Here is a 14,904-nt window from a genome sequence, read left to right on the forward strand (position 1 = left end):
TATAAGATGAGGAACTTAGACAAACATGATTAAGTGACTTACTCCAGGTCACATAGATAGTAAATGTATAAGGCCAGATTTGAATTCAGGAAAACGAGTCTTTCTAATTTCAGAACTGGCACTGTAATTACTGAGCCACCTAGCTGCTGCTATATTAGCTATTCCCCTTCCCATTTTCCTTGAATTTTCTCTTCTCTTTACACATAAATTCTAATCTCAAGGAGAAAATATTGCATTTATTTATGCCCTCCAAGTCTCAGTCTCTAACTATCAGGTAAGCATACTTCCTACACTCATGCTTTGGTGACTCTTCATAAGAATTTTTCAAAGGTACTGCATTTTCAGGTCCCTACATAGGCTATGTTATTCTAGTGTTCCTCATTATATCTCAGACTTTTCTTTTTCTCCTGTTATTGCTAGTTCTATTTCATTTTCCTATGTTTTAACACTTGTTTCTTCTGTGATTAGCTGAATTCCTCTTTCCAATTTGAGTAGGTGATAAAAAAAGCCACAAAAAGATGAGAAATTATACTAGTGAATATAATAGTGCCCGAGGAAGCTACATAGAAAACACTTGAAAATTATTTCAAATCCTGAACAACCAAGAAAAAAGTTGTCTTGGTTAGGTTCTACTGTATGTCATAGCTTAAGATCAAAGGACCATAAGAGTAGGAAGGGACTTTGTAGCCTATCTGACCGAATCTTTTCATTTCCCAAATGAAAAGGGATTGAGGCTCAAAATGGTTAATTTGTCCAGGTCACATAACTAATAAGCAAGGCAACATTTGGTCCCGTACTCAATTATGCCTATTTATGAAGTTGGAAACTCAAGAAAATGGTTATAAGAAGGCATATTGAGAGAGAGAGATTCCATAGTCTCTCCCTAGAACTAGAAAAGTACTTTTTGTATTCTTGTAAAAAATCCAGAACTTCTAAATGTTTATAACAGAGACAACTTTACATTCAAATTCAGTGTTAAAAAAAAAGAGTTGTTTCTCTTATTCATAATTATAGTGGTCTGCATTTTCATTGAAGACTTGGCTGGAGGCAGTCAGTTGCAACTAACAAATTATTTCTATATAATTACAGTTATATTGGTACTTTAGCACAAACTCCTGTATGAAAATGAAATTTTAGTAATCTAACTGTGCTTCAGTCATAGGGCACCATATCTAAAAGGCTTTTTGTGATCCTTTCCTAGATTCAGAAGAATGGATTCTATTCCTACCAAAAAATAATACTATTTCTGGTGTCAAATCAGGAAGATATAAGAGCATGGAAAACCCCACCTGGCAAGTGAGCTTTTATGAGCCTAGGGAGAATTTAATTAATGTTAATGGACAAATCTCCTTCAAAAGCAAATGAAGCACTTAACTGGGTTCTTAATGGCCTCTGCTCTCAGAGTCAGAGGGAGAGAGGAGACATTGATGTCACTTTATAGCTTAAAAAAAAGATGAAGATTGGTGGTTTCTAGGGTATTGGACTTCTTGTTCTCACTATTTTTGTGGGGTTTTTTAGATACTGGGATTCAAGCACCACCTTTCTTAATTCCCACAATCGCTAGTGCCTTCCTTCCCAAACTATCTTGTTTTATATATATATATATATATATACATATATATATATGTGTGTGTGTGTATATATATATATACACATGTATATATATATATACACCAGTTTAGTTAAAAAAAAAATATATATATATATATACACATCCTATACTCATTCTTGATATCTTTCCCATGTACTTTTTATCATTCTTTTTTTTAGAATGCCAGTTGCTTGGGAGTAGTTGGGATTGTTTCATTCCTTTTACTTGTATTTCCAGAATCTAGTAGATGCTTAATAAATACTTCTTGATGGATTTTTTTGATATCAGCTTTTCTCAAAATTCTTCTCATTTTCTCATCTCATCTCCAGAGCACTGTTGAGATTTACCTCTTGACTAAGCTATTAAAAGGTTAGCCACAGAGCAAAAGGCATCCCCAATGTTCAATAACAGTTAGATAAAGGATTTCTAAGACACAAACAGATTATAAGTACCTAATTATGCTGCAGGTATTGTGTCCCCTAGCATGAGAAAACAGGCTGACACTATCTTTATCACTGGGCTGGCATAATGAAAATTCTACAGTTCTGAGTGCAACCAGATGGAGAATTCCAATACTAAGGGTCATGTAGCCAATATTATAATGATCATTATTGGATTTTGGTTTAGTACAGAATGAATTGAATATGTTATTGCTGTATACATATTTCTTCATTAAAAGTACTGTAAAATGAACTTCATAATGAATATGATTTGATGTAGTCAATAGTGCAATGTTTTGTAATTACTTGCTCAAGAACATTGTTATAAATTTTAGCTAAGAACAGTATATTTACAGCTACACCAAAATACAGCATATTTAGTGTTTTTAGTCAGTTATTTAACATTTCTTAACCACTTACTATGTTCCAGGTTTCTGCTAAGTGCTGAGCATATAAAGAAAGACAAAAGATAGTCTGCTCTCATGAAGCTCACTGTATAGGGGGAATAGAAAATAACCATATAAATTCCAATGTACAGAGTAAATTGGAGATAAACTCAGGCACTAAAATTAAGAAAGATTGAGAAAGGTTTCTTGCTGAAGGTAGGATGTTAGTTGAGACTTGAATGAAACCAGGATAGTTAGGAGGCAGAGATGAGAAGGGGGAGAGTTCCAGATAGGGGAATAGCTAGTGAAAATGATGGAATAAGAGATAGAAGAACATGTGTGAGGAAGAGCAATAAGGCTTGCATCATTGTCATATCAATTTCGTGATGAGGAATCAAGAATAATAAAACTGCAAAAGTAGTAAAGGGACAAGTTTTGTAGGTTTTTATAAGCCAACAGAAAATTTTATATTTCATCCTTGAGGGAATATCCTGGAATGAATGGGAAAGTAGGGGACATAGTGGACAGAGTGTTGGGACTAGAGTCAGGAAAACTCATCTACCTGAGTTCAAATCTGGCCTTAGACATTTACTAGCTGTGGGACCTTGAGCAAATCACTTTATCCTCTATGCCTCAGTTTCCTCATATGCAAAATAACCTAGAAAAGAAAATGTCAAACCACTCCAATATCTTTGCTAAGAATACCCCAAATAGAGTCGAGAAGAGTTGGACCTGAAACAACTGAACAACTGAACATACTCTGAATGGAATAGGGTTCCCTGGAGATCATTGAATAGGGGAATGGCCTAGTCAGACGTGAACTTTGGGAAAATTAATTTGACAGCTGAGTAGAAGATTGATGATAGTAAGGAGTAACTTGAGGCAGAGATCTGTAGGTCTTTGCTATAAGTCAGGGATGAGGTTATGGCAGTGCCAGAGAAAAAGAAAGATTTATATACTAGTGTTATCATAAAGATAGAAAAAAACAAAACTTTGGCACTTCATTAGATATGAGGGATAAAATGAAGAACTGAGAGGATAACATCTGAATTTTGAGCCTGGGTGAGCAGGAGAAGAGTGGTACCCTTCATAGTAATAGAAAGATTAGAGAGGAAAATTGGGGACAAAGATAATTAATTAGACATCTAGTTTGAAATATCCAACAGGCAGTTAGGGATTTAAGACTGGAGGTCAGGAAAGAGGCTAGGGCTGTACAAAAAAAATCTAAGGATTATTTGCATAGGATGACATTGAATATATAGGAGGTGATGAGATCATTGAGTAACAGAGTATAGAAGATAGAAATGGAGATCCAGCAAAGAAGGATGAAAAGAAGCAATTTTACAGGGAACCAGGAAAGAGTAATATCATAAAAATCTAGAGAAAAAAGAGAATCCAGGGGGCAAAGGATGATGATAGTGTTAAAGAATGAAGAGAATCTGCAAAGAAGAAATTGGATTGAGAAATATCCATTAGACTTGGCAAATGAAAGGCTACTAGTAACAATAGATAGAGAATTTTTACTTAAATGATGAGGTTGAAAATTGGACTGTTTTGGGTTAAAGAGTGAGAAGAAAGGCAGTGGAAGTATTGATTGTGGATGATGTCAAGGAGTTAATCACAAAAAGTAGAAGAGATAAAAGATCTATCTATATGTCTTCAAAAGGCAGAAGAAAAAGAAGATAATTGGGAGGGGTAGAAGGACCAAATATATTTATATTTGTTTGTTTTATTTAAATTCAGGAGACATGGGCATGTTTGTAGACAGTTAGCCAATATACATAGATTGAAAATGAGAGTCATGATGAGAGAAGGGGCAGCCTTCTAGAGAAGAAAAGAAATAATGGCTCGCTTTTGCATGTTCAGGGTTTTGCCTTGACAAAGAGAAAGGATACCTCCTTTCTTGAGATAAGAGTAAAGGAAGAGAAAGTGGTGGGAGTCATCTAAATATAATCAAATGAGGATTAGGTGAGAAAACAGAGCTGTTGGTAAATTATCTCATTTTTTTTTCCAGTGAAACATGACTCAAGATTCTCAGTGAATTAATTGGATAATATTAACAAATATATTAGGGAACAAGTGTCAGGAAGACTCATATTCCTGAGTTCAAATCTAGCCTCAGATTCCTATTTACTGTATGATCCTGATCAAACCACTTTAACCTTATTTGCCTTAGTCTCCTCATCTATAAAATGATCTGGAGAAGGAAATAAAAAACCGTTCCATTATTTTGGCCATGAAACCTCCAAATGGGGTCATGAAGAGTCTGACACAACTGAAAAACAACTGAATTAGCAAATATTGCTAGATGAGAAATTTCATTTAGGTAGATGATAATCTCTAAATTATATAATCTTAAATATTACATAACACACAGAATAAATGACTTATCCAGTCACATAGCCAGTAAATATCAGAGAATTTGAACCCAAGTATTCCTGACTTCAAAGTTAATATTAACAATTATACTGTACTCCCTCTTAAATGATAAGTAATATTATAAAAACATAAAATATATAATTTTTTGTGAACCTTCTGGGAATTTGGTCAATATGAACAAAGTTTAGAATGTAACATCTCCTTTAAGGGGTCTTTCCTAACTTTCCCATTTAGGGCATTACCCTCAAATGTATTTTGTCAATATCCTATATTTTTATTTCTATAAATCTGCTCTATCCCCCAAGTGAAATGTAACCTACTTTAGAGTAGGAGCCATCTCACTTTTGTCATTGCATAATTCTTGGCATATTCTATACACTCAACAAATGTTTGTTGATTGATTAAAAATTAAATTACTAAAAATTACATGCTAATGGAGAAGCTTTCCTTAAAAAGAAGACACTTGTTTTGCCAATAGGCTTGAAGGGTCTTTAGCCAAGATCCTCTGAAAAACATTCATCTTATAAAGACAACTTTTTATTTTCCTTATTATTCCAAAACAATAATATAGCAACTAGAAATTACTCAATGTTTTTGACACAGAACTGAGAGAAACCTTCACGAATATTTAGCAAATGAGGTCAAAATTGGTATATTTTTAATTTGTGTACCTATTTGCTCAGTCTCTTAGACCAGACCTGAATAGAACACTGGTTTGACTCCATTCTGGGGCAAATAAGATCACTTATTCTTTAGAAAATATGATAGACCAAACTTTATGATTATCTAAAGTTTTAACTGATGTTCAAAGGACACTATTTGACCTAAGCAAGGTGATGAGATAAAGTCAGAATCTCCTTTTTCTACTTCAATCTGATGGTTTCAGAGAAATTTTAGGTTTTGCCACTTAGAAAAAGACTATAGTTAGTCGTTTCCTTTTAGAATGTTAAAGAGTGGTTGTCTTTTTAACTATAATCTCTTACTTCTTTATTAATGTACAAAAGTATATAAAATTTATCTGTATAATAATGGTTTTATAATTATTGCCTGAATTTGCTTGGTGGCCCTGTCTTCCTCTGACAAACTGATAGATTCCTAAAGATATGCTTGTAGTTTTAATCAGGTTAAGGTTTGCTAAAAAGAAAAACAAAACAAATACTACAACAAAAACTCTTTTGTTAGATATTCATCAGGATTTAGCTTTTATTGTCATTTTGACTAATAATCAAATCAACAAATATTTATTGACCACTCAAAATGTGCAAGGGTCTGGATAAATCCTTTGGGGGATAGAGATGTAGTTTCTGTTCTCTAGGAACTTATTTTGGAAGGCAAGGTATAAATAGGTGGGAAATTAAATAGTAATAAGAGATTTCAATATCACCTGAAAACAACCATAAAAAATTTCCATAAGGATATTGTGCATTGTTAGTTATCAAATGAAGGGCTTAAGCAACTAGTGTTGTTGGCAGTAGTCAATAATACTTGACCAAGGATTAAGGTGTAAGGTAATTGTATTTTTCTTGTACTCTTTCAAAGTATAGATTTTCTATTTTTGCAACTATTGTGAGCAATTTGAGTAGAAGTTCTATCTTATCAAATTATGAATTGACAGCATTGGAGGATAATCTGTTCACTTCATGGTTTTTCTGTTCTGTTCATGCATTCATACTGGCTCATTTGACATATATGTTGAATCTTTTTGGCCAAAAGGCAATTTGTTTGGTTTATATAGAGTGAGAAAATTGGGGTGTGACAATAAAGCTAAGTAAATAAATATATATGTATAAATATTGTTAATAATCATAGAATCATGAAGCTGAAAGTAGAAGGAATGTTGGATATCATACAGTCTAAACCAGTGATGGGCAAACTATGGCCCGTGGGTCAGATGGGGGGGGGACCCTGAAATGTTCTATCCAGCCAAGTGACATTATTCCTAATCTGAGGAATACAATGAGTAGGATACAATACAATGAAACTTGGAAAAAGTTGCCTTAGAAACAGACTGACAGATGAGTATTTCCTTTCCTTTGGCCCCCTCTTTAAAAAGTTTGCCCATCACTGATCTAAACCCTTCATTTTTACAAATAAAAGTTTGAAACCTAGAGGTTAGGTGAGTTGTCCAAGGTTACAAAGGTAATAAGTAGCAAACTGGCACCTGAGATATATATCTTAATATCTTGATTTAGATTTTTTTGTTTGTTTGTTTTTTAACCCTTGTACTTCGGTGTATTGTCTCATAGGTGGAAGATTGGTAAGGGTGGGCAATGGGGGTCAAGTGACTTGCCCAGGGTCACACAGCTGGGAAGTGGCTGAGGCCGGGTTTGAACCTAGGACCTTCTGTCTCTAGGCCTGACTCTCACTCCACTGAGCTACCCAGCTGCCCCTTTGATTTAGTTTTAAGAGAAAAATATAAAAGGTCTATGGAGCCACAAAACAGATTGATTTTATGTTTCTTTGTTTTTATTTAATATTTTATACTTATATAAAGAAAGTTTTGAATAGACTTTACTATATCATTGAGATAGTCAGGTATTAAGAATGATTATTTCTGACTCAAAGTTTAAGAAATTGACTCCTAACTTTGGTAAAATTATATATATCTAAAACCTGGAGATCAGGGACCATATTTTTTTTTTGCTTGCCCAGAATTTCTCATGCTGCTTTCCACATAGTATACACTTGATAATGGAATTAGACTGAATGAAAGATATTCAAAGGCAAGCATCAGGATTTAGTCAATATCTGAGTAAGATCTGTGTGATGTAGTTAAAGAACCATCCCTGCACTTAGGAAAAGCTAGTTTCAAGAAGGTCCAACCCCTAACAAACATTGTGTCAATGGGCATAGTACCTAATTCCTCCATGGTCTCAGGCAGTTCTATTTTTTATCAATAGGATGTCTTATCTTAGGAATGAAATAGCAGGTCTAGTCTACTGCTGTCAAAAGAAAAAACAAAACACAATTTCCAAATGCCTGGCTGCTTTATCCCATAGTAAATAATAACCATTTATCAATGATATTTATTGTGACATCAATCAGCAAGAGTTATTAAAGGAACTCCGGTGTTCTAGGCACTAAGGATTAAAAAGCAAAAATGAAATAATCTCTCTTACTAAGGAGTCTACAATTTTCATAGAGAACATGTGCATATATAACTCTAGCTATCCTTCCCACATTTCTGGGATATTAGGGATGTGGCACTTCTATGATCTGGAAAGACCAGTAAAATTCTTTTGCCCTCCATTCTTACCAGAGTAGTCTGAATTCTTTACCCCTTTTGCTTTTATGGGGTTTTAAGAATACCTTATTGTAAAATTCAGGTTAAATATTTGGTCATAGGCTACATATTTTCTAAACTTTTTCTGTGTTGTCTGCTGGCCTTTGCATGTCATCTCCGGCTTCTGCAAAATTCCCCCAAAATTCCCATTTACTTTCATATGCTGACCTGTGCTCTATGGAAATTGCAATAGGAAAAGTCACAGTGTGGAAGGGATACTAGTGTTTGCTCTTGTTTTTCAGTTGTTTTAGTCACATCCAATTCTTCATGACTCCATTTTGGGGTTTCTTAAGTTGGAATAGTTCACCATTTTCTTCTCCAGTTCATTTTCTAGAGGAAGCTAGGCAAACAGGGTGAAGTGATTTGCCCAGTGTCGCACAACTAGTAAGTCTCTGAAGCCAGATTTGGACTCCAGAAGATGGGTCTTCCTGGTTCCTTCTATCCTCTGTGCCAATAAATACAAGTTAATGGGGAAGACAAGCTTCAAGGTAGGTATGGGAGCTCAGGAAAAGCTTTAAGTAGAAGGCAGTATTTGAGATCAGTTATGAGGAAAACTAAGGATTTCTAAGAAACAAAAGTAATGAGTACTTGTACCAGGATAAGAGGAATAGAAGACATGGAATGACTGATTTTGTGTCGAAAAAGAAGCAGTTTCCACTAATTCTTAATTAACTTTAACTTTGTGTTTCAATGGAAAATTATGAAGGACATTTCTTGGAACATAATGAATTTAGATAATGAACATAAAGTTCTGTCCCTGCCTCTGCCTGACTTGAGAGAGGTCTTATCATATGTCCTAAGAGTGTTTTCCTTTGGGTCGGTTACCAAGTACCAATAATATTCTTGACTTAGGTCTTACAGGTAGTATTTCAAGATGATTATATTTTCCTTACTCCAAATTCTATGCCTCCTTGATACTCTCATGTTTCTTTATAGATTCCATTTCTATTTATTGTGGAAGAAAGAGAAGAGAGTAAGCTACCATGGACATTTTGAAAAGAGGAATCTAGGTTAAGTCAAACATATCATTATTTAATGGAATTTTAGTCTATTTAACAAATTGAGGTGTTGTTTTTTAATATGAGTTAAGATATTGTGAAGCAGGATGCCCCATTCTACTGCATGCATGGACTTCACTGCCAAATTCAATGACCTTCATGATAGCAGTGAAGAGGATTCTAGAGAGGAGAGAGACAATCATTTGTGATAACATTGTTTGTTAATAAGGGATAAGGGGTACTTTAATATTCAGAATGATCATTTTTTTCTTAAAATGTATCCACTGAGCAGTCAAGGAGCCTAATAGTTAAGCTCCTTTCTTATCCAGTAAAGTGTGACTGACTTTATTTTTTAACACTATACAGGGGCAGCTGGGTAGCTCAATGGAGTGAGAGTCAGGCCTAGAGACAGGAGGTCCTAGGTTCAAACCCGGCCTCAGCCACTTCCCAGCTGAGTGACCCTGGGCAAGTCACTTGACCCCATTGCCCACCCTTACCAATCGTCCACCTATGAGACAATACACCGAAGTACAAGGGTTTAAAAAATATATAAAAAATACACTATACAATGTATTTTAAAAATCCAGGTCATTCTTTGGGGATTGTGAATTATCTGGGCTGTGTAACTTGTCTTCATTACTATCAGTAATAAGCCAAGATTCTTCATTATTGCTGCTGATTAAGAAGGTACTCTACAAACCTTGTTACCATTTGAAATTGAATAAAAATAATTTGTTGATTATAAGCAATATGACATCCAGAGTTGAATCACATACACTCTAAGGAAGAAAAATAGTTGATTGAAAAAACAAATTTATGTTCACGAAGACTGTATTCAGTAACTTTTCTGCCTACTCTGGGAATGTTAAGCTCAACTTAACCCAGAAATCATTTATTTATACATTTTTTCCTGACCTTGTGGATTCACTGATATAGTGGATTCCCAGGGAGGAAGCTCCTACCACTAATGTAGATCAATGTTTGCTCTTGGATTTATAGTCTTAGAGAGTTGCCTGGGGATACTATGAAACTATCATGTGTGTATATACACATACACATATAGACTTAATATATCTATATAGAGATATATTACCTAGTTGAAGGTAAATGAGTACTTAGTAAAAGCCAGTGGGTTGATTGATTAAGAGAACACTGATGAACACAGAGGTAACAATTTTAATAATGATAAAAGAAATGTCACATTGCAAATCATTAGTATTCAGGGGATATAACAAGAGTTTAAAAGCTGTTTCTTCTCATTATCTCAAAAGTAGAATCTCTTTTAGATATCTAATATATACTGTTTTGCAAAGTTGGTCCATTTCCTGAGATGGCCAACTTCACTTTGATATTAATTCACATCTTTGCATTAGTATTTGTGCCAAAGTGCCTTACTTGGTATTTTTCTGTTGATTTGGGGGTATTACTATTTAGTAGGATAACAATGCCAACAAATCCCACAACTTTATTAACTTTTAATCAAATAAACACATTTTCTGATCTGTTGGCAAGTGTATACTAGTTTATTGTAATGACTTTATTACATTTCTCTGTTGTGGTTATTTCCTAATCGTATCCTTGGTTTCATAAACCAGAATTAATTCTCTTTAAAACTCCTTATTAATTCTTACTAAATCTTTATTAATCCTTAATTAATGTGAAGTTCGTGAAGTACATTAAGGCCTGGCTCTAGAGTGTGAAATATCTGAGTTCAAAAGCATTACATAAAGTGTGTTAGCTTTTTAAACATGAACTACTTGAACTTGGACCACCCCAGGCATTTAAGACTATAAATTGTTGAGGAGTTATTTTTTACATTCATATAAAAAACTCCCTACACTAATGAAACTAGCCCTCCCTACCCACTTCCCCTTTAAATTCTTTTCATGAGCTTTACTTTATTTGTAATCCTTAATGCCTTTAATTAAGAAATTCTTTCTATTTTTTAAGCTAAATCCTTCTTGCTGCAGTTGAAAACCATTTACTGTTTTCCATTCTTAAATGAAAAAAGAAGTTATTCATCAGCTTCATAACCTTTAATTCCACTCTTAACTTTTCTACCTACAGGCTAAATAACTATAGTTCCATTAGTCTTTCCTCGGAAGGATGATTTCATAACCTCAGTCATTTGATCATATTCTTTTGGACATCCTGAGGGGTTGCTTAAAGTTCTATGTCCGTGTGTGTGTGTGTGTGTGTGTGTGTGTGTGTGTGTGTGTGTGTGTGTGTGTGTCTTTATAAAACCTCAGTCCTTTTGGGTTTCACTGGAATGGTATCTAGTTGAGAGAAAAGAGCCATGTAGTAGCTCTGGCAGTTATGGAGCCAGCATACTCTGGTAAAGAATGGATTTCCTTATCTGAAGTCAGACAACAAAAGCTTCCTTCAGCCTTGTCACTAACATGATAATTAGATGAAGGCAGCTCATTTAAGAGTCTGACAGTAAGTTCTTTCACAGAAGAAGTAGTAAGTCTATTTTATTGGAAGTTCAAATAAAGCCCGGATGATTATTTATTCCTGCTACCACTTATTTCTTATTGGTTGGGTCTTGGAACTCATTTGAAGAGGTCTGATCTAGTACATTTTATCCCAGAACATCTTTTCCTTAGTCACAAATATAGTCAAAGCAGCATGTTCTTTTTATTACATCAATAGATTTTGTAATACAGCTACACTTCATTTCACAACTCAGAGAGATGCCTGACTTTATGTTTATGGTTGCATGGCTACCTGAACTGGGTTTTTCTGACTCCAACTTCAGCAATCTATGTACTGTCACTCTTGCTTTACCTTTTTAACTTCTATGTAAATATATGCAGAACTGTGATTTGATGGATTTCTAGAATTCCTGCTATGAAAACTCCCTCCAGAGATACAAATGGGAATCTTATCTGCAACTCCTAATTCATAGGTTGTCTAGGAGCTCTGGTTAAGCAACCATCTCTTGAACACATGGCTCATGTGAGTCAGTCAGGACTCAAATCCAGATCTGCATAAATCTAAAGGCTGCTTTTCTATCTACTGCACACATAACACTGCCTTTCGGTATTTTATTATTCTTTCTGAATAAGTTCTATTAAGTTTGAAACCCTATAGACTTTTTCTAAGCTCCTTCCTATATAACCTGCTTTTTTTGGGAAGAAATAGTGCCATTTCAAGTAGAATCCTGAACCCTATTTTTTGACGTTCAGATTTTTACCATGGCTTCTATTTAGAAATGGCACCATCCAAAACATTAGATTATTTTTTTCTATAGCTACTGGGGAAAAAATGTTATCTGGCAACTGAGGCTGTGGTGGAAAATTCTAGGGAACTGGGTCTAAATTGTAATCCTTTCTCTAATAAGGATTCCTTCTAGGCACTTGAGGAAGCTGATTAATAGCTAATAGAGCTCCTCTATGTGTAAAAGGAGGATGATGCTTCTAGGCTGTCAGATATGAGCAAAGCAAGTCAATAGGCCTCCACTAATTCTTCTTTTCCAATACCACAAACCGAGTAATCCATATGGAGTCACAGGTGCTATAGCGTCTTGATTTATTCACAAATTAGAGAAATTCATTCAAGGTCTTTTAGTCATTCAGGTGAATTACTGAGGTCTTTCTATATTTGCTTTCCTTTTCTACCAGTTCAAATAACAGCATTGTCAAACCATGCTGAGAATGAAAATGAGTGTTTCCTGAGAAGGGCTGGTTGGATAGGAGTAGGGTGCCTACATGTTTCTCCAGGTAAATTGTAACCCTCAATACAACCTACAGTAAAAGGATGCAAACTACGGGAGGTAATTTGGTCCATGAAACACAACCAACAGGGAAAACATGGCTCTCCTACTGTTTTCAAAGAACTTCTCATAGCCACATATGTAAATATGCACCTGGTCTTTGAGGCTTTTTGTTGTTGTTTGTTTTTGTTTCAGAAAGTAGAATAAGGTCAGGACATACTACTTATAACATGAGGCTTTCTCTCTAAGTAGGACAGAAGCTCAGCGTGTGTGTGTGTGTGTGTGTGTGTGTGTGTGTGTGTGTGTGTGTGTGTGTGTAGAAGAGAAAGACAGAGAAAGAAACCACAGCAAGATTATCACACTATATTCATCAGCAGACATTGTAACTAGAAGAGGAATACCTGTGATCATCTGGCATAGTGTATATAAACACTTAGAAGAGTTGTTCTGCTACTTTGTCAAAAGCACATAAGAAGATGCAAAAGAAGTAAATGGAATTCAAAACATGTCAGCATTTATTCTGAAGAAAAAGCGCATTGGGATCTGAGACAGGTCCACACTTACTTTTATTTTATACTTTTGAAAAGAATTGTGGCAGCTTCATTACTTACCAAGGGAGATGAGCATGAGGCAGTTGTTAGAGAAGACAAATGCATATATAACCAATTATTTTACCCATAGACATTCAGAGCTCAGACCACTAAAGCATTCCAACTGAAATTTTCAGAGAAATAAAGAAAACAAACAAAAAAAAATTTAGATTAAATGTTTTGGAAAAATGTGACTAAAATGTAAAAGAAAAATCATTTCTTTCCTGCTATACCGTAAACAGGAAAGCAACATTTATGTTAAGCTTGACTTCTGAGTTTAATTACTGAAATTTCCCTAAATGCAGAACTGTAATTAGCAATTCTGGAGATTGGGGCAAGCAGCATGAAAAGCAATCTCAAATCAACTTCTTAAGAAAAATTCAATTGGTGGATGGAAGATATTGGCCCTCAGGTCCCAATGTCCCATTGGCAAAAATATCCCAGCCCAAAAAACCTACCCACTGGAGGGGAAATAGAGATGTCAGGGTATTGTGGGGGAACTGGAAGATATAAAAATAGATGAAAGTTGATAAGGAATACTTAATTAATTACTTTTCTTACTACTTGAGTATTAGGTTTACTTATTTCTGTCTGCTGAAGAAATATAACTGCCCTCAGTACCCACTAAGTTTCAGGAGCTTATGGAAAAGCCCTACTCACCTCGCCTTAGTTATGCATCTTCCTAAATAAGAATTAAAATGGCAAACATGGCACACTTTTCAGTATGCCAACTCTGGTGCTACAAAATATCCAAACTCTTACACAGGCTTTATTCTTCCAGACACTCAAAAGTCGGCTTGGTCCTTCAAGGTATTATAAAATTCAAGGGAGTATTAAATTCTGTATCCTAAAGGATATAGAAACTCTTTTAGAAATAATTTAAGTCCTTGTGCTGCTGATTTGGGTGGCAGGGTTATTTCTATAGTTCCACTACATGTATTTTCCAAAAAAAAAATCTTATTACCAAGTAATATGTGATCTAAGACAACAGTCTTAAATCTCTATAAGGAATCAGTTCTTCGGGTCTTCAGATTGCCACTATGAAGCCAATCTCCCGTCAAGTATGCATTCTAAACAATACAGACATGCTTTGCCTATGGCCAGACAGAATCACCAAGAAATGTAATTAAACTTAACTCTTTTTTTTTCAAATTTTTTTCAAATTTTCAAATTCCACAGGAATATATGTAATGGCTTTTCTGTTACAGTGGTCATTTCTGACCTTGGAAATAACCTCCTAATGAACAGATGGCTATTTCAGTTGGGTTCTCTTCCTCTGCTTTTATAGGGCACATAATTCAACTGCCATAGCCATCCAGGGAAACAGACCATTCTACTGCCCATCTCTTCTCTTCCTTAACATAGTCACTATTAAACCATTCAGGAGGATTTTTGGCCACCATCAACATTGGTGAAGTATTGGCATGGGAAGCTGTTCCATCCCCCTTCTCCACAGTGCCCAAGGACGTTTTTTGCATGCCCCAACCCTCTGACCAGCTGCCCAAAGTAAAGCACTTCCTCC

Source organism: Gracilinanus agilis, chromosome 3, assembly GCF_016433145.1.
Source record: "Gracilinanus agilis isolate LMUSP501 chromosome 3, AgileGrace, whole genome shotgun sequence".
NCBI lineage: Eukaryota > Metazoa > Chordata > Mammalia > Didelphimorphia > Didelphidae > Gracilinanus > Gracilinanus agilis.